Here is a 27,358-nt window from a genome sequence, read left to right as displayed (position 1 = left end):
GCCCTACTACCCCACAGTGCAGAAACCCACATCTCCCCCTTTCAGCTCAGAGCAAGAAGAGTTCAAACTACCGTGGCTCACGGCCGCGGGCTACAGGGACCACGTGGCGCCAGTGCACGAGACATCTTTCTGGTCGAGCTTTGATATTTTGTGGGAGAACCGTTTCATCTTCTCGTGTGACGTGTCAATGAGTCGTTTACTTACTTGGTTTGGTGAAATTTAAGGCCAGTGTCAGGGTAACATGTGTCACCCTGCAAGTGTAGACTGCCCCGAGTGGCCAGTCAACAGGGGGCAGGCGGAGTCGGCTCTGGACGCTGAAGTCCCCCTGTGGTCCTCTGTGTGGCTCACTGGTGTTGTAGCTCCACAACTCTGTAGTCTCATCAAGGAACCAGCTGATGTTCACCGGTGCAGGCCTGAAACCATTTGCCAGACACACAAGCTCGCCAGGGCCATGGAGGAGGGTGACTGAAGGTGGACTCGGTGTCACTGGAGCTGGGGAACACGTGTCACTTTTATAAATGTTCTTTGAATATAGAGAATTAAGATCCACTATGTATGACACCCATGAGAAAGTATGTTCAGCCCAGTGAAATGAAACCTTCCGGCTGCTCCGGGAACGCCTTTTAAACCTGATGTCTGAGTCAATAAACCTTCACCTGCACCTGCCAGCAAACGGGTGGAAAGGTTCAAGTTGTACATATCCAGTTACGTCCACAATCCCGTCCGTCTGCTCGTCTGCTCGTCCTCATAATGGTGGCCGTAACTTGATATGTACAACTTGAACCTTTTCACCCGCTTGCTGGGAGGTGCAGGTGAAGGTTTGTCGACAGTTGTGTGCATGTCGTTGACATTGATCCATGGCAAATCTTGCAGGCATCGCGGAAAATATGCCACTGTCAATAGCACGCGCCAACAAACAGGAAACTAGTATGACCACTGCAGTAGAAACCGGAATCGGCACTGTGCAGCTGTCCAGGTCGCTGCTCCACCCCCTCTGCCGATCCGGGGAGGGCTGCAGACTACCACATGCCGCCTCCGATACATGTGGAGTCACCAGCCGCTTCATTTCACCTGACAGTGAGGAGTTTCACCAGGGGGAGGTAGCGCGTGGGAGGATCAGCTAATCCCCCCAGTTCCCCCTTCCGCCTTGACAGGCGCCCTGGCCGACCAGAGGAGGCGCTAGTGCAGCGACCAGGACACATACCCACATCCGGCTTCCCACCTACAAACACGGCCCATTGTGTCTATAGGGACGCCCGACCAAGCCGGAGGTAACACGGGGATTCAAACCGGCAATCCCCATGTTGGTAGGCAACGGAATAGACCGCCATGCCACCCGGAGGCCCTGTTATATCTGTGTGTAGTTTGAAGGTACGTTGAACGGTGAGTTTAGCCTAGCTTAGCTCAGCTGATGGATATCTACTTGGACCATTCGTAGAATGAAGAGAAATGGTGAATGGCAGGCTAGCTAGTAACAAGTATGAACACTCGGTTTCAGAGAAAGTGTGTTTCCCTTCTTTTAAGAGGATCCCGGTAGACCTGCAGCAGCTGAGCTCAGCGAGGCCAGACTCCCTGTCAACCTACCTTCACCCTGCAAGCACAGCCACATGCACCCACGAGTTGTCTGACTTTGTCTAAGTAGGATACACAATAGAAACCCTGGAAACCCAACTATTCTTTTAGACAACTGTACATTACAAGTGCTGATGCTTCCTTCTACTAAATATTATTATTTGCTGCTTACCAAACACAGGTTGTACTGTGCTTTTGAATAGTTCCTCATATGACTCGTGTTTTACTACACAGGAATATGCAGCTTCCTGGTCCCTCTCGGACCGCCGGGATATGTTCAGTCTGCTGTTCAGTGAGAAGGTGTTGCTGTCTGTGTATTTCCAGACAGGGCTGATAGTATATTGTGATACTGGCAGCCTCAAGGCGTCCTTCTCCCAAAACACTAAGATGCCAGAGGGGGAAAATCCAGTCACAAGGCAAATGAGCGTTTCCATGTTTGAGCCCGGCAGGTCCGTGTCATTCAGCCTTGTTATCTTCACAAATGGTGGCTTAGGATCTTTTGAAAGGAAAAAGGAAGACAACAATGAGCAGAGTATTTTGCTCTTTTCATTTCCATCATTTCATTTATGGGAGCACAAGCGACAGTTTAGATAATGGTGAGGTATTAATGCAGGGTTGATTATTGATGCCACCCGTTTGTCCTGCAATATTAAGGCCCTGGTCACACCAGCATTTACGACAGGGATGTTTCCCGCCAAAACCAACTACTCTGAATGAAACTGTTGCTATCAGTGGATTTGCATCCGGTAGCAAAGTAAATTTCTCGATGACGTCACGTAGAGTTCAGCTTTGGGGAACTCTGACATGCAAATTCACACCGTCAACCAGTAGCAGAACTGCTTGGACTGCGTTGGCATCTGATGGGGCAGTGGCTAGTGAGGATCCAAAATGGAGGAAGCTCCCTGTTTCACTAGCGTTAAATCATCCAGTTTTAACTATTGTGCTCTGCCAGAAGATAAATTACTACACAAGAGAAATGCAGCGTGGTTTGCAGTTGGTTGTGAAGCAAGACTGGATGGTCTCACCATGTTCCATTCATTTCACTGTGCCGAGTGTTTTTTGGTCAGCAAGTTTGTTCCCACAGGAGCATGCAACATTCTTTTGCACTGCCAGTTTCTGGTGTGACCGGGGCCTGAGGCTGCAGGTCAACTGTATGCTTGTGTTGGTAAGGATACCTCTAGTTCTGCTTATGTGCGTCTCGTAACCCTGTGTGGAGCATAGGTGCTTCCCCTCACAGGATACTTGTGTATATGTGAGCCAAGCCTTTGCTGATACGTTCAGGAAGCTACGAATGGTCTCCGTCCCATTGTCGTGACTCAGCCGTGGTTCAGTCAATGCCCTCTGAGACTTATTTCCACCAACTTTCCAAGTGATGGAGAAATCTTCAAGATTTTGACCAACCAGAAGACAGGTGAAAGCCAACTGTTCATCCGTCTGCAGTTCCTGGAGAGCTGGACCCTGAATGAAGACACCAGCTTTCCGAGATGATGCTGCTGTTATTGAAAATAAAATAAAAAAAATGTTCCTTGTCAAAGTGAACAAGACTATGATGTACATGTCTGACTGGCATATCATTAAATAAAGACCAAATGATATATAAAATACAGCTCCTTAATACTGGATGACTCATCGTGGAACTCTTATTGATCATGAAAATACATTTAGAAATATTCTGAATGTACAGTTATAAGTGGAATTATAAACACTATATTTTCATATTTACTTCGGGGTAGTGACTGTTATTCTACAGTTAGTGTAGGTTTTTACTTCCCTTTTTGTTTCACTTTACCTGAACAGAAGCCCATTTCATCGCGGACAGTTTTATTTAAAACCTTGTCAGAGACTTCACAAGTAAAGACCACTGCTTTTGTCCACTCGTTTTGAGGCACATTGAGATGACTGATTACTGCCACACGACCGTCTTCACCTAATAAGATGTCTTTAGTTGATGCCGATCTGTCCTGAGATCCAGAAAGCCATTTGATTTGGGGACTGAAACCCCAGCCAATGCACAAGAGTTTCTGTTGTCCTGAGTCTTTACTGGGGACCAGAAGAAGCTCCATTGACAGGTCACCTAAATGTCCCCACACAAAGTCAAGAATTACTATTGAAAGAGTTTGACAAAGAGACATTGGACACCAACAGACTAAACACAACTGACAACAGAAGTTCAGCTGGTCACCTACCAAAAATCCGTCCGGTTGAGTCTGATACCGAGCTGTTGACGAAGCCTTGGTTCACTTTGCAGGTGAACGTGTTGTCTTTTCCCTGGTGGGTTTTTGGAACTGAGAACTGGAGAGTGGTTGAAGTGAGGCCTGTGGCTTTGGAAAGATCAACAAATTGTTTTTCAGATATGTCACTTCCGTTGGCCTGAAAGGTGACGTAGAGGTCGCTAGAGGAGAGTTGTCTGACATCACACTCCAGCACGGCATCGTCTCCATGAAGCAAGTGTGGCAGAGATCTTCTGATCAGCACCGACGGGGCCCTGTCCGCTGTAAGCCCTTTGAAACAAACACAGGGGTTGCTGCAGAGTTCAGTTGTATCAAATATCACATGAACATCATTTGGTACAGGTGACTTACTTATATCCACCGTCTTTTCAGCTGGAGGGGAGCAGGGGTGTTCAGCCCTACATGTCACGCGACTGTACGTCATCCACTTGTCTGTGGAAACAGTCAGGTTGCTGCTGAAATAGGTCTTGCTGCCGGTCCGGTTCGGCACGGTTCTTGTGGCTGAGATTTCTTCCCCATCGACATGCCAGGTCACCTTGGCATCATAGACAGTCTCAACCACACACGTAGCCGTCACCTCAGGCTTTGCCATCATCACTGTTTTGAAGCTGGGGGTCTCCAGGTGAATGCAAGGAGGGGAGGAAGGGTAAACTGCCAAAAGATCACTTGTTTAGCGAAGTCGTGTTTATCTGACTCCATAACAGCCATATCATATCTTTAAATCTTTATATCCAGTGGCAACATCTCTCATGATTATCGTTCAAATCATTTGCTGGTCAAACGAGTCAAAAATCAAGTTAATTTAACTTGAGAGCATTGATCAAGTCAGACCAAACATCCTGGATGTTACTTCTTGTAACTTCTTATCTTTAACTTCATCAATCAAACATGCATTTGCCAAGCTCAACATCTTCTCTCTGAATGTTTAGACTTTTGTCATCAGTTGTGTTCTGCTGACGCCCCTAAATGTACATTTTAAAGGAGTTGTAGTGTGAAACGCGTATGTTGAGAGGAGTGATGGAGCAACGACACTGCTGCATCGTCACTGAGAAGTAGCCGCACTTACTTGCACAAATACTGATTGATTTGCTCAACTCGGCGTCGTGGTGTTTGGACTTGCACGTGACATTTGAGCCATTTGTCCAGTTTTTCCGGTCCAACTCAATCTGGCTGCTTAGGCTGAAAGTTTTTCCCTCCTTTTCCACAGCTTGAAACTTCTTTTGGACCGGAACGATGTCCACAGCACGGCTGTCTATTTGCCACTGCACCTCTAGGTCGTCTGGGTAGTAACCGCTGTAGGTGCACACAAGGCTCACTTCTGCAGCCCCAGAGACCCACCTCCAGTCAGGGGACATGGTGACGGTCGGATGGACAACCCGCTGCACTGAGACACAGGAAGTATGTATAAGATAAGCGTTTCTTTTCATCTAGTGTGTTCAACGTGAATGTTTGATGGCTCGGGCCCTTTTTCAGAGCCGCTGGAGATACACATACCTGTTGTGATGTGTGTACATGTCACCAAGTCTACCGTCAGTACTAAGTCTGTTGTCTTGTTACCCAGGCTAGAGGGCGCAGATGTACTGTCACAGTGGCAGGAGCTTAGTTTCGGGTGGAGCTGGATGGCTGTTGCACAAAAGCTAGAGCAGGGCAGGGCTGAGCGAAACAGGCAGGAAGCAGGCGGAAGCGTTGGATAACATGCTGGTACCAAAAAAAGCTCCCGAAAAACAGAAGTGAAAGACTGAACAGAGCAGCGGTGCGTCGCCAACAGCAGGTGTGAAGTTTGGCTCTGCCAGATAGGGAACTAAAGTGTAACTCTAAATATCTCAGAAGTATTTACATGTGGGCTTCTCTCTCTGTTGTGCTGCTTGACTGAGTTCTCTGGCCTGTTTTTACCACCACACCGCAGTAACGGTCCATTTGAATATGGAGCTGGACATGGTCTGGTAAGTCCAGCTGCGGGGCGGTGCAAAGTAAAATACACATTTCAAAGCAAACAAGCTGCAGTTAAACACGTTTCAAAGGCAGAACCAGCACCAATATGAGAGGCAGATATTAAATTAGATCTGATCATTTAAAAGCCAACAGGACCCCAATGAGAACCTACTCGAAGAAGTAGGAGAGAAAAAGTACCAGTTCCCTAAATCATTTTCTTCAGTTCCACATTTATTATTTTCAATGAGAATACAAAGCCGACATAGTGAATGAGAGAAATGACGGTTGTGAACACTTACATTCTGAACAAATGAGTAGACAAAGAACCAACATGTGAAACATTACTTTTTAAAGCAATCACTCGTCACCTTTTCCATGTTTTCATTTAATCTGGAAAGGAAAAAGAAGAGAAAGACTGACTCAGAAACAGAAGAAGAATCACTATGTTGTGTCTCTAGTAATGACATGTGTTGTGTCTCAGCCATCTTTTATAACATCATCCTTCTTCTTTTCCTCACTGCCACAGGACAACAGCTTTGTGTGTTTTCATTCTTGATCGTTTCTCTTTGTTTCATTTAACCTTATTCAAACCCTGTTGTTGTGTGTAGTTGTACAGGATTGTGTTGCATTACCACATCTCCCGGACCACAAGGGAATCGCAGTATAAGTCTCACTCAGAGAGAAAAACATGTTGTGAGGGAACAACAAGTCTCTTCGGTGTCTATGTATACTCGGGGTGTAGACCCCTGCACGGCACTGTTTTCTTAATCCTGCTCCCACTGCATTTATTCCTTCCTTTTTTCTCTTTTGTGATTTCCCCCCTTTTCTCCCCAGTTGTACCCGGCCAATTACCCCTCTCTTCCGAGCCGTCCCGGTCTCTGCCCCCCCCCCTCTGCTGATGCGGGGAGGGCTGCAGACTACCACATGCCTCCTCTGATACATGTGGAGTCACCAGCCGCTTCTTTTCACCTGACAGTGAGGAGTTTCACCAGGGGGACGTAGCGTGTGGGAGGATCAAGCTATTCCCCCCAGTTCCCCCTCCCCCTGAACAGCCACCCCGACCGACCAGAGGAGGCGCTAGTGCAGCGACCAGGACAGCGCCGTGTGTATAGAGAGAGTCTGGCCATCCTTTGATCTTTGCAACACACGCTGTGATTGGCTGAGATTGGCCCCTTTGGTCGAGCGGTTAGCGATTCCGCCTCGTGGTGCAGTACAACGCTGGTTCGAATCCCGCAGCGGGCGGAAAATATGCTCGGTTAAATTGGTGGCAGCTGTGGTGTCCGGAAGTGTGCAGATCCTCATAAGTCTCTTCAGAGCGCGCGGGAAAAACTAAGCGCGAGGGCGCGCTTCCGGGAGAGGGGGACTACTGTAACCTACAAGAAGACTCGACCTCCTGCATCTGTGGTGTTACAGGACTGAGGTTTATTTGCTTTGGTTACATGTTCAGGTGTTCTGCTTGAAAGAGGGAGCTGTGATGTGTAGTAACTAGGCTTAGCCTGTGGTGGCGCTGCTGCTGTAACGTACCTGTTGAATGACATGTAACACCACAGAAGAAGACCTTCAGTAAAAAGACAGTCAAGCTGAATCAGCGTGCTATCCGTCTGAGTTATTGTGTCGCCTCATTGTTAATCTAATTAACAATACGACTCTTTTTATGAATGCTGGGATAGGACCTTGTGATGGACTGGCGGCCTGTCCAGGGTGTCTCCCCGCCTACCGCCCAATGACTGCTGGGATAGGCTCCAGCATCCCCGCCACCCCAGTTGGGACAAGCGGCTTGGATAATGAATGAATGAAATGGCTTTGGAATATATATCGCAGGAGCAGCCAGACGAGTAAAAGAACAGCGACTTATAGTCCGGGAAATATGCTAAATCCAAGTTGCATGATATACCAATGCCAGATATTGAACTCTAACTTATCAAACCATGCTGTCTCAGAAACTATTTCATCCTTAATGTTTGGTAATGGAGGCTCACTACCTTGATGGCAGTGGTTCCGACGCTATAGAACAGAGTGATGAGGAAGAGGATGATGAAGGTAATGGCTGTTTTCCCGGTGCTATCTTGCTCCGTCTCTGTGGTGTGACCCCACTGGTTGTCTGTCAGAAAAATAAATTCTGCATGAAGAGATTAACGTGGTGTTACATTGGCAGTTTTACCTTTGTCCTCCACTGAATTTCAAATAAATTAAGATTTCATACAATAGCCACCATATAGAGACTACACATCCTTACACGACCCAATATTATTACTTGATAGCTGTTCCTGGTGCCCTTTGTACACTCGCAGAAAATATACCCAGAAGCTGTCTTCTCATTCACACTGATTCTGTTGCCTTACAAAGAACATGGTTTATTCTGCAGCTTTAACTAGTGCACATGGTGTAAGGGTTTTGTGTGCTTCTTGTGTGCTTATTCTTTGGACTTGACTGTATTTGAAACTAATACTCAGGCGTGCAAGAGGCAGTGACCAGACTGCCTTACGTCTTTTCATTCCCAGCTCTCCAGTTGTGTATTATGGATTACTAACTGAACAATACGTTTGACCTTAGTCCTAAGTCCACAATACATATTTGTATAACAAAATGGAGATGTTGGCAAAAACAGTGATTCCTGACTTGCTCTAGAAAGACCCTTCTTTACAAAAGAAAAATAAAAAGAAAAGATAATGGCATGCATGTGGCTTGGCTTGTGGAGTACTATTGTGAGTCCTTAAAACACAGTGATGTATTGGGAGCCCAGGCTAAGTGATTTAGTTCTTGAAAAGATATCTATTTTGACAGGCTAAAACCAACAGAGGTAACACAGGCACATGAGACAAGACAATACAGTACAAATAAATGCACCATAACAACAGAAAACAACAACTAATAAGTTATTATTAGTCATCTAGTCATGTAGTTGTTAAGATTAGTGTCATTTAGGCTTTACTTGTTAGGCTGTTTGGGGGATTTTTCATTTTTATGGTCAGTGATGAGTATCGGACGCTTCATTTTAGAGCATTTAATTTTGCATATAAACATGTCTATGGCCTACTGGTCACTATACTTTAAGCTGCTGGTATGCTGATACCTCCATCTGATGTGTACTTTCTTCAACTTGTATGTTAACTAAACATATGGCATTGCAAAAATGTTGAAATGAGGATACAAACTGAATTGAACATACATCAAAACAGTCCTGAAGTAAATCTTTTTTATTTTGATTTTAGTTCTGCATTTAAAGACAAACAGCATGTCATATCACAGGCAACAAACAAAACACACACATAGCAAAACACACATGGACACAACATCACATCTACTCGGCCTTGCAAATTTGAGGGATGTTAAGGCTGACGTTAACCAGGTTGGGTTTTTCATTGGTGTTTTGTACAAAGGACCTAATAATGACTCCTGTTGTTTTCATCATAGACTCGTGGTAGACAACGCAGCTGAACACCTTGTCATTTTTCTTCCAAAGGTCCAAGCTCAACGTAAGCTCACTATATACAGAGTAGAATCCGCTGTTTTCTAAAAGATTTGTGGTATTGGATGTATAGGTAGCTGGATCTGCTGCCACATCATCAACAAGCCAAGACACTACAAGCTCCTTGGGGTAGAAATCTTTCACATAGCAAGTCAGGATCACCACGTCATTACTAGTTTGTTCTACTGGACTCAGCAGAAAAACAGATGGACGCTTAATCGTTTCTCCTGCAAGCATGAGAGAACAATCACAACTTAGTGCCAGAACTGAGAATGCTTCACACAAACATATATATATGTGTGTGTGTGTGTGTGTATATAAATAATCCAGTGATTCAAGTAAATTCTTTATGAGACAGACAGCACAAGCCTGTTTCCTGCCATAAGCAATCTTGTGTATATTTTATAGATATGTTAACATATTTGACATTTAATATTAAAATATATTATATGTAAAACATGCACTAAATGACAGCACAATACATTGTTAGTCTTTCATGTACTGTAACCAAAAATATTCTCACCTTTGTCCCTTTGAAAACGCTCCCTTACAGCTTTAATTAAGTCTTTGTGTTCAACAACACAATAATATTCCATCCCCTCGCTCCACTCCTCAAACAGGACATCCACTTCAATTCTGTAGAGGTTGTGGGGTCCTCGGCTGCTCTTATGACTGTCCTTGTTTAAAGGTTTCCCATCTTTGTCCTGCCACTCAACAGACTCAACGGATCCTTGTTTTTCCAGCACTTCACACACAAGTTTTGCTTTTTTGTTCAGAAACAGGTCTTCCAAACTGAGGGGCAAGATCTCAATGTCAACATATACACATGGGTCAGTACATGTGGTGGAACCTGTAGAGAGAAGAGTGGTTAAGCAAGACTGAACTGTTACAGCTGGGAAATCATTAGAATTGCAATTATGATCATTTCTGCTTTCCATAGGTTTACTCACCCGGTGTGGTATTATAGCGCACAGATTTGTTGACATTTTCTTCTTTTTGCTTAAACACACATGTAATCTTGGCTTCCGATTCCGTCCAAGCACTTTTATCAACCTGGAGATAGTTTACGACACTGTACAAAGTCCCATTCTCATTACGTTTGGGCTCAAAGGAGGTCTGGATCTCAGAGATTTTGTCACGGATTTCCTCATCGTCTCTGAGCCATTTGATTTCATGAGCATTTGGTGAAAAATCAGTGGCAAAGCAGGAGAAGGAAGCTGATCTCTCATTCTTCATCTCAGGAGAGATCAACACGTTAAGAGTTGGCAACTGATGAAACTCGACTGAAAAACAAACATACACAGATATATGTATGCAGAAGCAGAGAATGATATATATGCAGAAGCTAAGGGCAATACATGTGCTAAAGTGGAGAGTAAGAGACTAAAACTATATTCATTAACTTTTTATGCCGTGTTAGTAAGAGCTTAAACTGGTCACCCCCCCCCCCAACATGTTTGGTTGTCACTAGAGTGTAAATGTGGATTTTTTTAAAATTTACAACATATACAAAATCAATAAGGGGGTGGGGCTTCAGTACATGCTTCTGCATATCCATTGACTGTACATACAAGCTAACACTGACAGAGTCCCACACAGCTGGAAACCTGCCCTTGACTAAACAGTCGGCCTGCAACAACAACCTCATCACCATCCTAGCAGCCTTTCCCATATTCTCTGAGAGCTTCACTGCCCAACATTGTGCACAATCTGCTCTCTTTGTCCTCTCAGTGTCCCTCATTCAGTTAACACTAAGAGGCTCAACTTCCTCTGAAACTACAACAGACAAACCAAATAGAAACCACAACTAAATGCACATCTGTGAGGAGGAAAAAAAACAAAGTAACAAGTCAAATTCAGCCTAACAACTAACTGTACCACATGCTTTTACATTATTGTGTGGTGCATTTCAACTGGACTACTTTAGCCTGCTGGAGAACTGGCTTGCCAAGTGGCTCCAAATACTTTCTTGACTTAAATCACACACTCCCCCAGTAAACATGGCTTTACTTTTTAGGCAATGCGATGCAACTGACGTACTAATTTGCCGCAAGCTGACACTGATGCAGTACAACTTGCTGCAACCTGCCACTGACGCAGTACAACTTGAATAACATGGAATTACAACTATCATGAGGTTCTTTGTGTTTCCTTTGTTCCTGTTCCAATCTCTCTTACAACAACATAGCTTTGTAACTTTGCAGATATTTCTAAGACACCTAAATCAGTTATTGATTTCAATACTGAACCTTGTTTTTACTTTGGTCACTTAAAAAAACAACTGGATGACATAAGATATTCTGTTTGTTACATTTTTTTCTTATATTTTGTCAAATCCAATATATTTATGAATTTTTCTGCACATACACTTTTGCATTAGAAATAATTTCTGTTTAGAAATATAGAAGACAATTAAACATTTCTGTAAGGAAAAGATAATTGTAAAAAATACTTAACAGAAATTTCTTCATTATACGCGAAGTACTGATCTAATAAATGTAATTTAAACCAACTCACATGTTGGATTAAAAAAGTGTTTGAGTTTTTCATCATCTACAAGTAACTCACCTTTCTTCTGAAGGCGGCATTGTTTTTGTCCTGCTGAATGCTCAACAACACAGTTGACAACTTTCCTGGCGTCCCAGTAGTCTCGCTGCACGCGGACCCGACTGACTCCAAAGTAAGCCCTGTTTTTCTCAACAGCGGGGTACTGAAGTACATCAGGCAGGGCAACTCCCTCGGCGTTGGTGCATCTGAAGCCCAGTGAGGCGGGTGTAAAGTCGGTGGCGAGGCAGCCGAGAGTCACGGTGTCTCCGGTCTCGGGGCCACATTGCTCCAGAGGAAACACAGTAGGGGCCTTTGGTGTGGCTGACAGAGGAGAGACAAACCGTCCTTACAACAGCAATACACACATTACATGTCTCTCTTACTGACAAGTCCTCCTGCAGGAAGTCACACACATTCTAGTGTTGCTCGACTAGAACAGGGGCACAACAACCTCCCTGTGATAACAAAGGTCGTGTTAGTTTCACACCAGTAAGCAGTATATTGAAAGTAATATTTTTTACCATTTATGTACTCAACAAAGTCCCCGGAACATTCCTCAAACTACATAAAAAGTGTTGGTTAACTCAGGCTTTGGAAAACCAGAGAGGAATCTGTGACACTGTCAAATATTGGCTTAGGCATTGCTGTAGCTTATACTGCACATCACACAACCCATTTTAATTTCCACATTTTACACGGCTGAAACACTGCATTCTGCTTTTTAAACTGAAGTTTCCCCTGGATAAGCTCGGCTTTGGTGAAGGCCGTCTGGTAGCAAATACACAGAAAATACCTTTTGCTTTGATTTTACCAGCAATTAGATATAAAAGCGGAATATTTATCACTGCAAAACACTTGCTAGAATATATTTAAAAAGTAAAGTATATTTACTTCTGTGTCTCTGATTGGGTCTATTTAGACACGTCACAAACTGATGTTTAACAAAATAAAGAAAAAAAAACAGAACTAGAAAAACTCATACTGGATGTGCTAGTGGCTTATTGTACAAAATATGAAGCTTTGTGGAAATTAACCGGTTTATTCCCAAATGTTTCTTTGCAATTTGAGCAGATGCATTTTACTCCTTTGACCTCCCCAACACACAAACTTGATGCCCTTTTTGATTATTTGTTGGTTACGTTAGTGAAATATTAGGTTTTATACTCGGACACAATAGGGACCAGTGGAAAACGACAGTCAGAATTCATACAAATTGTTCAGTTAGACCGATTTACCTATTTAAAATCACAACAGCAACATATGCAACACAGAAGAACGAGATATGGTTAGAATTTACTTCATAACTACTACTATTGTTCATGTAACACGTTTCAACTTACAATAACTCAAAAACTGCTGTTGGCAAGCTCATGTGAGGGTGGCTCATTTATTTATGACCAACAGAAGCCAGGACATGGAAACTAGACGCCACATACAATCCAACACTGTAAAAGTAAAATAAAATGTATAATCTCTGAACAATTTATAACAGGAAGACATTCATCAATAATGTTACATTTTAACAGTATATATAGTGCAAAGCTCCTCGGTGGCAAGGCGCCGGGAGTGGATGAGATTCGCCCGGAGATGCTGAAGGCTCTGGACATTGTTGGGCTGTCTTTGTTGACGCACCTCTTCAGTGTTGTGTGGAGGTCAGGGACAGTACCTGTGGAGTGGCAGACTAGGGTGGTGGTACCCATATTCAAAAAGGGGGACCGGAGGGTGTGTTCCAATTATCAGGGCATCACACTGCACAGCCTCCCCTGGGAAAGTCTACTCTAGGGTGCTCGAAAGGAGGCTCTGACCGATTGCCGAACCTCTGACCCAGGAGCAACAATGTGGATTACGTCCTGGCCGTGGAAAAACGGACCAAATCTTTACCCTTGCGGAAGTGCTGAAGGGGGCATGGGAGTTTTACCAGCCAGTCTACACGTGTTTTATGGACTTGGAGAAGGCTTATGATTGTGTACCCCGGGGCACTCTGGGGGGGGGGGGGTACTACGGGAGTATGGGGTACCGGGGCAGTTGCTACAAGTCATCCGGTCCTTGTATAAACAAAGTGAGAGCTGTGTCTGCATTCTTGGCACAAAGTCAAACACGTTTGCGGTGGGTGTCGGACTCCTCCAAGGTTGTCCCTTGTCTCGAATTCTGTTTGTGATATTCATGGGCAGGATCTCAAGGTGCAGCCAAGGTGAGGAGTGTGTCCGTTTTGGGAACCTCAGAATTGCATCTCTGCTCTTCGCAGATGATGTGGTTTTCTTGGCTTCATCAGAACGTGACCTCCAGCACGCAGTGGGGTGGGTTGCAGCTGAGTGTGAAATGGCTGGGATGAGAGTCAGCACCTCCAAGTCTGAGGCCATGGTTCTCTACCGGAAAAGGGTGGGTTGCTCCCTCCGGGCTGGAGATGAGTTGTTGCCTTAACGGAAGGTGTTCAAGTATCTCGGGGTCTTGTTCACAAGTGAGGGTAGGATGGAGCGAGAGATTGACAGGCGGATTGGTGCAGCATCAGCAGTAGTGCGGACGTTGTACCGGACCATTGTGGTGAAGAGGGAGCTGAGCCGGAAAGCAAAGCTCTCAATTTATCAGTCAATCTTCGTTCGAACCCTCACCTATGGTCATGAGCTATGGGTAGTGACCGAAAGGGTTAGATCACGGATACAAGTGGATGAAATGAGTTTCCTCCGTAGGGTGTCTGGGCTCAGCCTTAGACATAGGGTGAGGAGCTCGGACATCCGGAGGGAGCTTGGAGTAGAGCTGCTGCTCCTTCGCGTCAAAAAGGAGCCAGTTGAGGTGGTTCGGGCATCTGATTAGGATGCCTCCTGGGCACCTTCCTTTGGAGGTTTACTGGGCACGGCCAACTGGGAGGAGACCCCGGGGCAGACCCAGAAATTGCTGGAGGGACTACATGTCCAATCTGGCCTGGGAACACCTTGGGATCCCTGAGCTGGAGGGCGTTGCTGGGGAGAAGGACGTCTGGAGTGCCCTACTTAGCTTGCTGCTACCGCGACGCGACCCAGGAGAAGTGGCTGATGCTGAATGAATTAATGATAGTGCAAACGAGGGCAGTGCATACTGTAAGGTACTATCAGTGACAACAATATACTTATTTCACAGTCTCATAACTAATTTTCAACAATTTTTTTTTTGTGGATTCCCCCCCCCCTCTTTTTCTCCCGACCAAGCCAGAGGTAACCCTGGGATTCGAACCAGCAATCCCCGTGTTGGCAGGCAATGGAATGCCACGCCACCTGGTTGCCCTAGTTTCAACAAATTTGAGTAGACAGCTCATTGGTTAGACTTCACTTCCATGAAAACGCTTGAAGCACTCAGTGTGGAGAGGTGCATCACAGTTCTCACATGCATATACAGTGCGCTTGTCAGAACAGCTGCAGAAACGGTTCCCCGTGTTCACAGGCCAGTGAGATTTTTCACCACCTCTTGCAGAATCCTAGTGACAGTTGTTGCAGTCGAAGAGCTTCTGCCATGGCCAAGAAATACTTTTCCATATCTTTTTAGGACACAGATTGCTGAAATTTCAGGACGTCATATTCATTACCAACAACATCTCTGAAGAAGAACCAGCTATTCACCACCGCACTGTGAAGGGACCAAGAGAAGATTGACCACCACCACTTCTTTGACCTGATTGTTGCCCTATATTTTGACACCTGAAGATCATGCAGATCCACGCCCCCCCCCCCCCATGTTTTGGTTGTATGTGAGGACACACATGGGCTGTGGAACTTTGTCATAGGCTTTTTTCTCTTTGTTCCACCTGTTTACAGGCACCGCAGAATACTTCTCAGCAGCATTGGCTGCCATGGTTACAATATTGTTTTGTTTTTTGTTTATAAATTTATTTCTAGTTTTCCCCTTATCCCACCCGATTAACCCAATGGCATATGGCTGGAACTCTTGTCGAATAACTCCCCTGGCTCACGTTTCCACACGAAGGACATAGTCTAACACCAGCTTCCTTCAAACTCTTGTCGGCTGCTCTCGGTATTTCACACGCTGAAGCCTCCTCGCATGGATTGCATCACCTTCAGGCGGCGAAGGAGACGTAGGGAGAATGCTTTCGGTTGCTTGGCTGCAGGCGCCCGGATGGGCCAGAGGGGTCGCTGGAGAGCGACGAGTCCCCAAACATTACACCGATCTACACCCACTATCCCTGGGGTAAGGGTGGCCTAATGAATGACTTATCCCGTGGACGCTCTGGCCGTGACCGGTTACAGCGAGTCTGGGATACGAACCTCCCAGCCACATGACGAGCGGGTTGCAAGAACGGAAGTTTATTCCGCTCAGCCATCAGAGCGGCGGTTACAGTACCTTTTCCCCCTGTGTAAGGACCTCAACTTCCGTGAGGATTTTTTTTTGGAAATTCTTCACGTCTGTGAAAGGGACATCGTGCAGGCGACGCTGTCTCAGTGTGCCAAGACAGCCTTAACCTCGTTTTGTCATTTCATCAAGGAGGCTAAGTGAGGTGAAAAGGTTGTCATCTACAAAGTTACACCCTGGAGGAAATTCCGCTTGTCCAGCTAGACCAGGGACTACACTTGGGCCCTGCCCTAGGCCAGTTTCAATAGGGCTCCTTAAGATACATGCACGCTTGTGATTAAAATTACAATTTCATTTTGCAGATGCTTTTATCCAAAGCGATGTACATCTGAGAGTTAATACACCGCAAGCAAGGATCTAGTTAGGATACGACAACACAAGTACTGTCACAAAAACTAGGTTCAAATCTGATAGGACATAGGTTTCAACAGGCAGTGCACTAGGGCAATGCATAGGGTGCACAGAAGCGATTTTTTTAATTATTTTTTTCCCCATCTATTATCCAAACTGCTTATCCTGCTTTCAGGGTCGCTGGAGCCTATCCCAGCAGTCATTGGGCGACAGGCCGCCAGGCCATCACTGGACCGACACACACGCACGTACGCGCGCGCGCGCACACACACACACACACACACACACACACACACACACACACACACACACACGCACACACACGGACAATATAGTACGGCTGATTCACCTGACCTACATGTCTTTGGACTCTGGGAGGAAACCGGAGCACCATTAGGAAAGCCACGCAGACACGGGGAGAACACACAAACTCCACACAGAGGACGACCCCCAAGGTTGTACTATCCTAGGGCTCCAACCATGGACCTTCTTGCTGTGAGGCGACTGTGCTAACCACACCCCTTTGGAGCACTAAATAATAACCATAAAAACCCAATAAACATTAATATTGAAATAGGCTACTACAGTCTGAAATTGTAAATTAGCTTACTTCTGGTGATTACAGCAGGAGACGACGGGGCTTGGTGTTGAACACTGAATTTATTTCATTATAGTCCAAAGAGCCAGTCAGTTGGGTTTTTTTTGGCATTTTCTACCTTTATTGGATAGTGATAGAGAGACAGGTGATGACATGCTGGTTTTTAAAAAAAAATTTTTTTTTTAAATAGGTGATGCTAGGCTCCACAATTTATACCCAAACCGGATTGGTTTGCCCCTGATGAATTGCTTGCAACATGACTGCCACAATAAGGTATCATACTTTTGTCTACCGATAACCATTTTGAGTTTTGCATCATTTTGTGAGACTCATTCAGTGCACTGAAGATGGCCCGTACTTTGTAGGAAGGGTCGTTGTTGGCCTTTGAGTCATCTATCAGATGGATTGAGGCCATTATCTCAAAGCGATTCCTTCTCATTGCATTTGAGATGGCTTCATTGTAGCCATTAGGGTCATATGACCAAAACATGTGCCGCCGCAGCACAGAACTGTAGCCAGATGTGAGAAGAACCCCATAGAAAGTCAGCAACTCATCCATGTTCAGGTCAAGTATCTTCCCTTTGGTTTGCATTGAATAGATGTTTGACATCTCAACAGTGAGCTCCCTCAGAGCAGCAGGGTACATCAACAGGAACAAATCCACTGGATCAGGTTTAGTTTGATTTATGCTCTCTGCTGCAGTTTGGCCACCTGAAATCTTGGATGCTGCTAAATCTTGCGGCTAAAGTCAATGCATGGTCTAAGTGAGCCATCTTTCTTACTCACAAAGAAAAACCCTGCACCCACCGGAGAAGAAGAGGGGCGTATAATCTCTGCAGCCAGGGAGTCACAAATATACGTTTCCATGGCCTCTTGTTCCGGCTGGGAGAAGTTGTAAAGCCAGCTGCTGGACGCTCCAGGACGCTCCAGGTTGCAAGTCTATGGCACAGTTATTGGGCCGGTGGGGCAGTAGAGACAGGGCCTGGTGTTAGCTAAAAAATGAGGATAGATCATGATATACTGAGGGAACTGTGGAGAGGTCTGGGGGCTCAGGAAGATACTGCACACTGGGGAGAGTCGGAGTAGAGGCTGAGTGAAAACAGTTACGATGGCAAAATGAACTCCATGCATTAATCTTACCTGTGATCCAGTTGAAGTATGGGTTGTGGAGTCTCAACCACAGGTGCCCAAGAACTACGGGAGCATGGAGGCTGTCAATGATGTGAAAATTAATATTTTCCTGGTGGTGGCCAGAGAGATGGAGGAGGACAGGGATGGTCTTCTGCGTGACATGGGCAAGGCCATTTAGTGAGTTGGCCTCCAGAACTGGGTTAATGGGAGTGGTGTCCAGAGCCAACTGGCTGACAACTTGCCGGCCTAAAAAACTTGCATCGGCACTGGAGTCAACAACAGCGGACGGAGGACAAGGCTAGCCCCATCACACCAAAGTGGCTTCCAGTTGAGGGCGAGAGAGGGAGGGGTAAGTGGTTCGGCTCAGCAGTATCTCTCCCACTACTGCCGAGCCGACTCTTGCTGGGTGCATGGGGCATGCGGCTATAGACAACAGTATAGACAACCAGTATAGACAACTGCTCAAGTTGAACCACCGCTGACATTGCTCTGTGGAAAGGTGAGTCCGGCCCAGCTGCATGGGTTCCTGGTTGGGTGGAGTCTGGGGAACAAACCGAGGTTGTCCCTTAACTTGAAAACGAACCGACACGTCCCTCTACGGTCCAACGAGAGAACATGCACGGCAACGAAAAGAGTCCAGTAATCCACTTTGCAGGAAACGCACAACAAACAGAGAAAGTCCAAGAAAACTTACTGGTAATCCAAATCGGGAACGCGGCAGGATAATTCCACAGGGAAGACTCCACAGAGAAAACAGTAAGTCCAAGTTGGGCTGAGATAAACTCGGAGGGAATGCACAGGGAGGGAAGAGTAACCACTTCAGCGAGGAGGTTACAGCACGAACTGGCAATGAGCTCTGGGAGAGCAGCAAACTTAAGCCCAGCCTTGAAGAGCTGATTAGCTGCAGGTGCGGGACGCCGACAAGCTTCAGGTGTTAGACGGAGCGTGCCGGGCTCGTCCCCGTTGACAAGCGCGCAGCCCCCTGGCACGGCCGGGCGAGCCATAACAACTTGGACATTATTGAACCAGTGAATGGGCCCACCCCGTGGGTGAATCCGGTCGTGACTGTCCCAAAACCCGGAAATGATGTTCGACTTTGCCTGGATATGAGACGGGCCAACAAGGCCATAGTGAGGGAACGCTCCCCGATCCCCACTGTGGATGAGCTACTCCAAGGGATGAATGGCTCAATCATATTCAGCAAGTTAGACTTGAAGTGGGGCTACCACCAACTCGAACTGACTCCTGAACCGCGTGAGATCACATTTGCTGTGCACAAGGGCGTGTACAGGTACAAAAGACTGTTGTTTGGTGTATCATCCGCTAGTGAGCAATACCAGCACGAGACAGCCCGTGCCTTGGCTGGAGTTGAAGGGGTTGAAAACATTTCTGATGATGTGATCATACACGCACGTGACCAAGCCACGCACGACGAACGACTGCACGCAGTTATGGCCAGACTCAGAGAGACAGGATTGACACTAAATCCAGAGGAGTGTCAGTTCAACATGGACAGACTAATTTTCATGGGAATTCTGTTGTCAGAGAAGGGCATCGGTCCAACAGAGGAGAGGGAGCGAGCTGTGACAGAAGCACGGGAGCCAGAGAGCACCACGGAGGTTCCGTAGCTTTCTTGGGCTAGTTGGATACAGCAGCAGATTTAGCCCTCAGTTTGCAACCATGTCAGAGCCACTGAGGCGCCTGACAAGGAAGGACACACCATTCAAATTCGGACCAGAACAGAAGCAAGCATTCAGTGCTCTGAAAGCAGCGCTCGCCAGATCAACCACCCTGGCTTATTTCGACAAGGACGCACCGACACAGGTAATAGCAGATGCAAGCCCTGTAGGATTAGGTGCAGTACTGGTGCAGAACTAGAAAGGAATCAACGTTCCTGTGTGCTGCATCAGCCGTAGCCTGGCAGACTGTGAACGAAGATACTTGCAGACAGAGCGAGAGGCACTAGGTCTAGTTTGGGCCTGTGAGACTTCATCCATACCTGTATGGGAGACAGTTTGACATAGTCACAGATCATAAGCCATTAGAAGTGATCTATGGTCCCCGTTCCAAGCCCTGTGTGCGGATAGAACGATGGGTTCTTAGGCTACAGCCCTACGAATTCAAAATTGTCCACATCGCAGGGAAGAACAACATCGCTGACCCGCTATCAAGACTCCTGTCGAGCAGTGGGAAACAGGCCAAGCATGAGCATGGAGCTGATGAGTATGTGAGATTTGTGGCGGTGAACGCAACGCCGAGAGCACTCACCACCCGAGAAGTGGAGGAAGCATCTGCCGCTGACCCAGAGCTTCATGAGGTACGCGAAGCCATAGCGACTGGACACTTTGTAAAGTGCAAACCGTATGCTGTCATTGCAAGTGAGCTATGCACAGTGGGATATCTTGTTCTGAGAGGCACATGCATAGTGTTGCCACAGGCCTTGCGGACGCAGGAACTTGCACTAGCCCATGAAGGACATCTGGGTATCGTGGGAACAAAGCAGCATCTCAGGACAAAAGTGTGGTGGCCTGGCATGGATAGGGCTGTGGAGAGACACTGTAAAGCCTGCCACGGATGTCAGATAGTGGCTAGACCTGACCCACCTGAACCGCTGAGACCCACACCGCTACCTGATGGACCCTGGTGGGATGTCGCCGTTGACCTACTAGGGCCTCTCCCGTCTAACCCCTCCATTTTAGTGGTAGTAGACTATTTCAGCCGGTATTACGAATATGACGTCATGACCACCACCACATCAGAGAGGGTCATAGACAGTCTGGAGTCAATATTCAGTCGACATGGACTGCCAGTCACAATCAAGTCTGACAATGGACCTCAGTTCAGATCTGAACAATTTAGACTGTACTGCGAGGAAAACGGCATCACACACACATCAAAACCACACCGAAATACGCTCAGGCCAACGGAGAAGTTGAGCGTCAGAACGCGTCACTGCTGAAGAGGATTCGGATTGCTCAATCAGAGGGACTGGATTGGAAGAAAGAACTGAGAAAATATGTGACAATCTACAGGAGCTGCCTCCATCCATCAACACGTAAAAGCCCTGCTGAATTGCTTTTCAACCGAAAGATGAGAGGAAAGCTACCTGAACTGATTGAAGTGAACACAGATCAGGAAGTGTGTGACCGTGACACTGAGCAAAAGGCTAAGAGTAAGCTGTATGCAGACCCACACAGAGGAGCGCAGCAGTCAGAGGTCAGTGTCGGTGATACTGTTCTCCTGAGACAGGACAAAACTGGCAAGTTCTCCACCACATTCAACGCGACACCGCACAAGATCATCAGGACCGGAAACAAAGTAGTGGAATCACCAACAGGAGCACGATATTCGAGAAACACCACCTTTGTTAAGAGATACGAAGGAAATAGACTGAAACAAAGGACATTTCAAGAAAAGGGGAAATACAGGAAGCCGAGGACACAGAAATCAGAGAGGCAACAGAAGAACACACAGACGCCACTGATACTCAGAGTCCACAAACCGAGCATGACTCTGACATACAAATACAGGCAGGCGTGCCAGACAGGCCGCAAAGGATCAAGCGAACACCCAGTAGACTGTCTGACTATGTTTTAAAGTGATGAGTGATTCTCACTAGTTAATGTGTTTGGGGGGGGGAAAAGGAGTTTTACAATGTGTTTGAAAAAAAAGAGTTTCTAAATGTTTCTGATTTGAAAATACTGTAAGGATACACTGATATATAATTTAAAGGTAATGATTTGAAGATACAGTGATTTGATTTCTTAAAAGAAAAAAAGTTATCTGATGTTATAACAGCTAACTGTTACGAGGTGTCAAATGATGTTTTGATAATTACTGTAATATGGTTTAATATGCAATAGCTGAATTAATGTGAGTATAATCCTCAGCTGTACTTTTTGGTTAATAAGAGTTTAATGCCAAGAAAAGGGGGGATGTCGTGTCTATGGTTACTACACCCCTCAGGGTGGCAAGGGCATTGTGGGTACGCTCGTGCCAGTTCGTTCTCTAATAAAGCGCGCCAAGCAAGAGACCCCAAATTCGATGTGTCGTCCAAGTTATTGAGATTAAATTCTGTATAAACTGCTTAATTCGGTAGTAAAGTAGAGATACAACACCAGGGAAACTCTGTTCGAGTCCAGGAGAGCTCTGTACGCGCCCATGTAGCACAGAGCGGGAACGGTGATGCCAGGGAAACTCTGTTCGAGTCCAGGAGAGCTCTGTACGCGCCCACGTAGCACAGAGCAGGTACGATGATGCCAGGGAAACTCTGTTCGAGTCCAGGAGAGCTCTGTACGCGCCCACGTAGCACAGAGCGGGAACGATGATGCCAGGGAAACTCTGTTCGAGTCCAGGAGAGCTCTGTACGCGCCCACGTAGCACAGAGCGGGAGCGATGACCAAACTCCAACGATGAACCGCCGTATACGAAACTTCATGCGCGGTGCAAGTGACGTGGTTGATGTACTGCCGTATACTACGGCTCAGTCCCACGAGCTACAGGCTTACCGAAACAAGGCGGAGTATTTACGATACAGATAAGCTAACTTGCTAGCATATCTGACTAGCAAGACAACCGGTAATGGACACTGTGGCCAGCTAACTTACAGATAAGCTTACTTGCTAGCATATCTGCCTAGCAAGACAACCGATAATGGACACTGTGGCCAGCTAACTTACAGATAAGCTAACTTGCTAGCATATCTGACTAGCAAGACGACCGGTAATGGACACTGTGGCCAGCTAACTTACAGATAAGCTAACTTGCTAGCATATCTGACTAGCAAGACAACCGGTAATGGACACTGTAGCCAGCTAACTTACAGATAAGCTAACTTGCTAGCATATCTGACTAGCAAGACACTCGTAAAGAACACTGGGATCGTACAGAAAATAAAACACGTCTTTCAAACGTGCTATAAAACCGAGTCGACTCCTATATGTTGCCAGTAAAAGACCGTATTTCGAATGACAACGGCCGTCATTAAAGTAAAGGTGAGATTAGCCTAACTACCCAAGCTAATCTGGAGCAATCGAATCGGCTAACGTAAATTAATTGAGCTAGCAAACGAAGTTAACAGTGAGAATTTACGTACACAACCTCAAACCTCTGAATATAATCTGACTCAACATGCCTTGCAATTTACACGGTTGATCAACGTATAAGAGTCGACTCTAACAAGTATAGTATAATTAAAGCCCAATACAGGATAATGCTGAGGAGACTGCAAACAGTGGAACGCCACTTGACTTCAGACCTTCACTCCCCAACTCTCTAGAACTTCTTCTTCTTCCCTAAAGTTGTCTCTACTCCCGCCCCCATCCAATCACAATAAAGATTTGCCCTTATTGACATTAACCAATAAAACACTCTTACGTCATACAGGGTAGGTTGTACACTCGCTATGCCGCGTGTGCGCTCGTGTACATTCCAATCAAACTTGCTAAGTTTTTTTTTCAAATTAGGCCACATCTTCCCTTGCATATTGAAGGTTAACAAAAATTAGGCCATGCCCCTAAGGAAAATCATGTTGAAGGAAAATAAATCCTGCAAGGGAAAATAAATTCTGAGATGACAGTGAACAACAAAATAAATAATGTGAAATAAATTAATTTACACATTTATAGATGTACTCAATTTCTTTGTTTTATTTATTTCCCAATTTATTGGAGCTGTTTTGAATGTGCGAATTATTTAATGAATTATTGCATTAATTATTTTATTTATTTATTCCTCAATTTTTCTGAGCATTTTTAAAATTTAGCCATTGGTCGATTTATTTCCTATTAAGTCAGGTTTGGTCAACCATGTTACATAAGTTCACCACGTCATGGCTCTGGCACAAGGGAGAGCTGTTCACCTGTGGCTGGAGGGGCAAAAGACTTCTGAAACGCTGCTGATTCAATCACATTTGGGATGTAGTTGGAGTGGCATAGTTTTACTGGAGTCACAGAGGATGGGAAGTGTATCCCATGGTCTATAGCTGGCCAGTTTGTTCCCCCACTTAATAATGTCTGTATCAAGAACAATGACTGAGTTACCCTTCCTGATAATCCTTGCCAGTTTCTTGGTGTCACCCTCCCACCACACAGCAACACATAATAAACACTTGCTAATACAGACAAATAAGAGTGTAACATAACATTGAAAGACTTGAGACAGGGGGCAATTGAAAAGATTTCATCACTGACATGTTTGAGCCAACATTCCAAAAGTTTAAATATAGACAAGTAACTTAGAAAAAGGTCTATAATCTGATGCCAAGGTATTAAAACAACCAGCCCATTCTAGCTGCAACAGACTATAAAATGCCCTGGGTTTAAAATGTCTAATAATACTGCATAGACAGTTACTTTTCACTAGACCTCTACAATCAAAGAAATTTTCTTTTTTGTCCTCTACTGTTGTTCCCCATTTCTAAATACTTCATGGCTTGATAAAGTCCCATAACAAGCCTTCCACCATTCATTTACACATTCAGAGATGCAACCACAACTCTACCCCACTAGATGCCAATGTTCACTTGATAAATTTGTTAGATTTAGATTTTACCACTGACAACGTCAACATTGTGAAATCTCTTTCAAATTAAGTAAAGATGCAGGTCATGGACATGTTTTTCCAGTACATCACTGCGTTTCGGTGTTTATTGGGTAAAGTTTTAAGCCTCCTCAGCAACATACTGTAACGTGCATGGATAAGCAGACACGCTGGCCGCTGGCTGGCGGATCGGACCCTTTAGTCTAGCGGTTAGCGATGTCTCCTGCGGTGCGGGCGACACAGGTTCGCGTCCCGGCCGCGGCAGTTCCTGTGGTTGCGTTGTCCCCCGAATTCGCTACAATACTAAAAAGAGCAGGTGTGTCTTGGTTTGGCTGTTTGGTTGTAATAACAACAGCGAAAGTCAGGTCAGATTTGGATCCGTCATGGATTTGTATCGGCCAAGCACGTCCTCCTGGCAACGTCACCACCTTTGTAACGTTAGCAGAGCCCCCGGTCCGTTTGACCCTCTGTACCCACAGACGTCGCTGGGTAGATTTAGATTTATCTGGTGGAAAACGGGAAAAGACTAAAAACGTGTTTGCCGGGGTACATTTGGCATTACAGCCCCACACACAGCACGATTTCGGCATTTTGAAAATGAATTTGTCTGTTCAACGAGAGCTATCTAACCGTTACGTGCGTTAGCCACTAGGCACTACCCAGCTACTAGCATCCACCCGGAAGTAGCTCGGCGCTCTTTGTTTACAAACACTCTGATCTCACGTATACGAACGAAACGTCTCCGCAAAGCCACATACAGCGTTGAAGCAGCGCAGAAGCTCTTTTGTGACGCTTTCGGACGCTCACAGCGACGGTACGGTAGAGTTCTAAAGCGTCCAGTTGAGTGGCATGCAAGCCAGCCAATCACAGACAGAGTAGGGCGGGTCTTGGCGTGGCCATAGTAGGATCCGTAAATTCGCGTCCCGTAGTAGTCTTCTTCTGCACCCACGAAGTCCGCTAGGACAGCACTCATGAGAGCGCAGCGCCGGATCCTGGGCGCTGTTCGCTCGCTCTCATAGCCTAGAGGCATGACGGGAGAAACACTACTGCGCATACTCAGTGGGCCGCATGTATCCCGGAAGTAACCCGGAAGCCAGAAACTTTTTTTGTCGTATGCGCCAGGCGGCGAATTTCCGAAAGGTTGATGCTACATCCAACGGGGTGTAGGCACGGAAGTAGCCGTGGTTGGTTGTTGGTAAGGGTTAGAGTTAGGGTTTAAACTCTTTTTCGGTTTCTGTTGTTAGCAAGCGTTAACGTTAGCTATCGTTAGAGTACGATCTGGCAATGTTAAGGTCAGTTGTACGCTAGCTAGCTAAATGTTTCAGTGTGCATCGTTTGTTTCAAGTCAGTGCGCTTCAAGGTACCGCGCTGTCTATTGGCCGACGCAACAGCCAATCACCCCGTTGGCTCTTGCATCAACCTTTCCGAAGTTGTGGGTGGCAGGGGAAGGCTAATTAATATTCATAAAATAAAATCGTGTTGATTCTGGTCAGCTGTGAATGAACAGTGATGTACCTCAGTTCACCTTTCTCCTCGTCTTTGTATTCGCAGGAAGTCACTCGCCCGTGCCAACAAGGCAACCCCTGTTGCTGCTCTCAGCCGTGCTGTGCAGAAGTGTTCATGTTGTGTTTCTTGCGTTGCTGCTGCGCTTGGAACAACGTCTTCCTGTCCACAGTGTGTGTGTGCATGTGTGTACGTGTCTGTCTAGCTTCCTGTCTGTGCCAAGCCCTGAGGACCTGGGGCATGAACTGGTGGGTGTATGTGTGTCACTCATTACTGTGTGTGTGTGTGTGTGTGTGTGTGTGTGTGTTTGTGTGCGTGTGTGTGTGTGTGCTTGCTTGCTTGCTTGCATGCATGCATGTGTGTGTGCATGCGTACATGTGTGTGTTTCTGTGTGTGTGTCTGTGTGCGCTTGCATGTGTGTACGTGTGTGTGCGTGCGTGTGTGTGTCTGTAAAGTGTGCGCGTGTGTGTGCGTGCGTGCTTGCTTGCATGCATGTGTGTGTATGCGTGCATGTGTGTTTCTTGTGTGTGCGTGCGTGCGTGCGTGTGTATGTATGTATGTTTCTTGTGTGTGCGTGCGTATGTATGTTTCTGTGTGTGTGTCTGTGTGCGCTTGCATGTGTGTACGTGTGTGTGTGTGTCTGTGTAAAGTGTGTGTGTGCGTGTATGTGTGTGTGTGTGTGTGTGTGCTTGCATGCGCGTATGTATGTGTGTGTGTGTGTGTGTGTGTGTGTGTGTGTGTGTGTGTGTGTGTGTGTGTGTGAAAAAAGAATGTCCAGGTTGGCTATTAAACATAGTAATAAGAATATCAAAACACCGTATCAGTGGTGTTGAGATTGACATAGTATTATGATAATATTATTACTGTTAAACATAATAATAATAATAATAATAATAATGATATCATCATAACACCATATCAGTCATGTTGAGATTGATATAGTATTATGAAAATATTATTACAATTGAAAAATAAATAATAATGATAATAATATCACAACTCCATATAAGTCGTGTTGAGACTGATATAGTATTATTATGTTGATATTGTTACAATTAAACACAGTAATAACATTATCATAACACATATCAGTCATGTTGCGATTGATATCGTTTTATGTTAACAATATTGCTATTGAACATAGTA

At 45.7% G+C, this 27,358-nt stretch overlaps 1 protein-coding gene, 1 pseudogene and 1 gene segment (V, D, J or C); 2 read left to right on the top strand and 1 right to left on the bottom strand.

Moving 5' to 3' along the window:
- LOC130113067 (uncharacterized) overlaps positions 1-27,358 on the top strand; it is a 1,140,561-nt gene that overhangs the window by 783,353 nt on the left and 329,850 nt on the right. The gene's annotated exons all lie outside the window — the stretch shown is intronic.
- LOC130113250 (Ig mu chain C region membrane-bound form-like) overlaps positions 1-27,358 on the top strand; it is a 406,488-nt gene that overhangs the window by 60,813 nt on the left and 318,317 nt on the right.
- The window catches only part of LOC130113254 (Ig mu chain C region membrane-bound form-like), a 49,599-nt pseudogene continuing 28,213 nt past the window's right edge, over positions 5,973-27,358 (bottom strand).

This window comes from Lampris incognitus, chromosome 5, assembly GCF_029633865.1.
Source record: "Lampris incognitus isolate fLamInc1 chromosome 5, fLamInc1.hap2, whole genome shotgun sequence".
Classification (NCBI taxonomy): Eukaryota; Metazoa; Chordata; class Actinopteri; order Lampriformes; family Lampridae; genus Lampris; species Lampris incognitus.
Note: the sequence above shows the minus strand (reverse complement) of the source record. Positions and strands in the feature narration are given on the sequence as shown.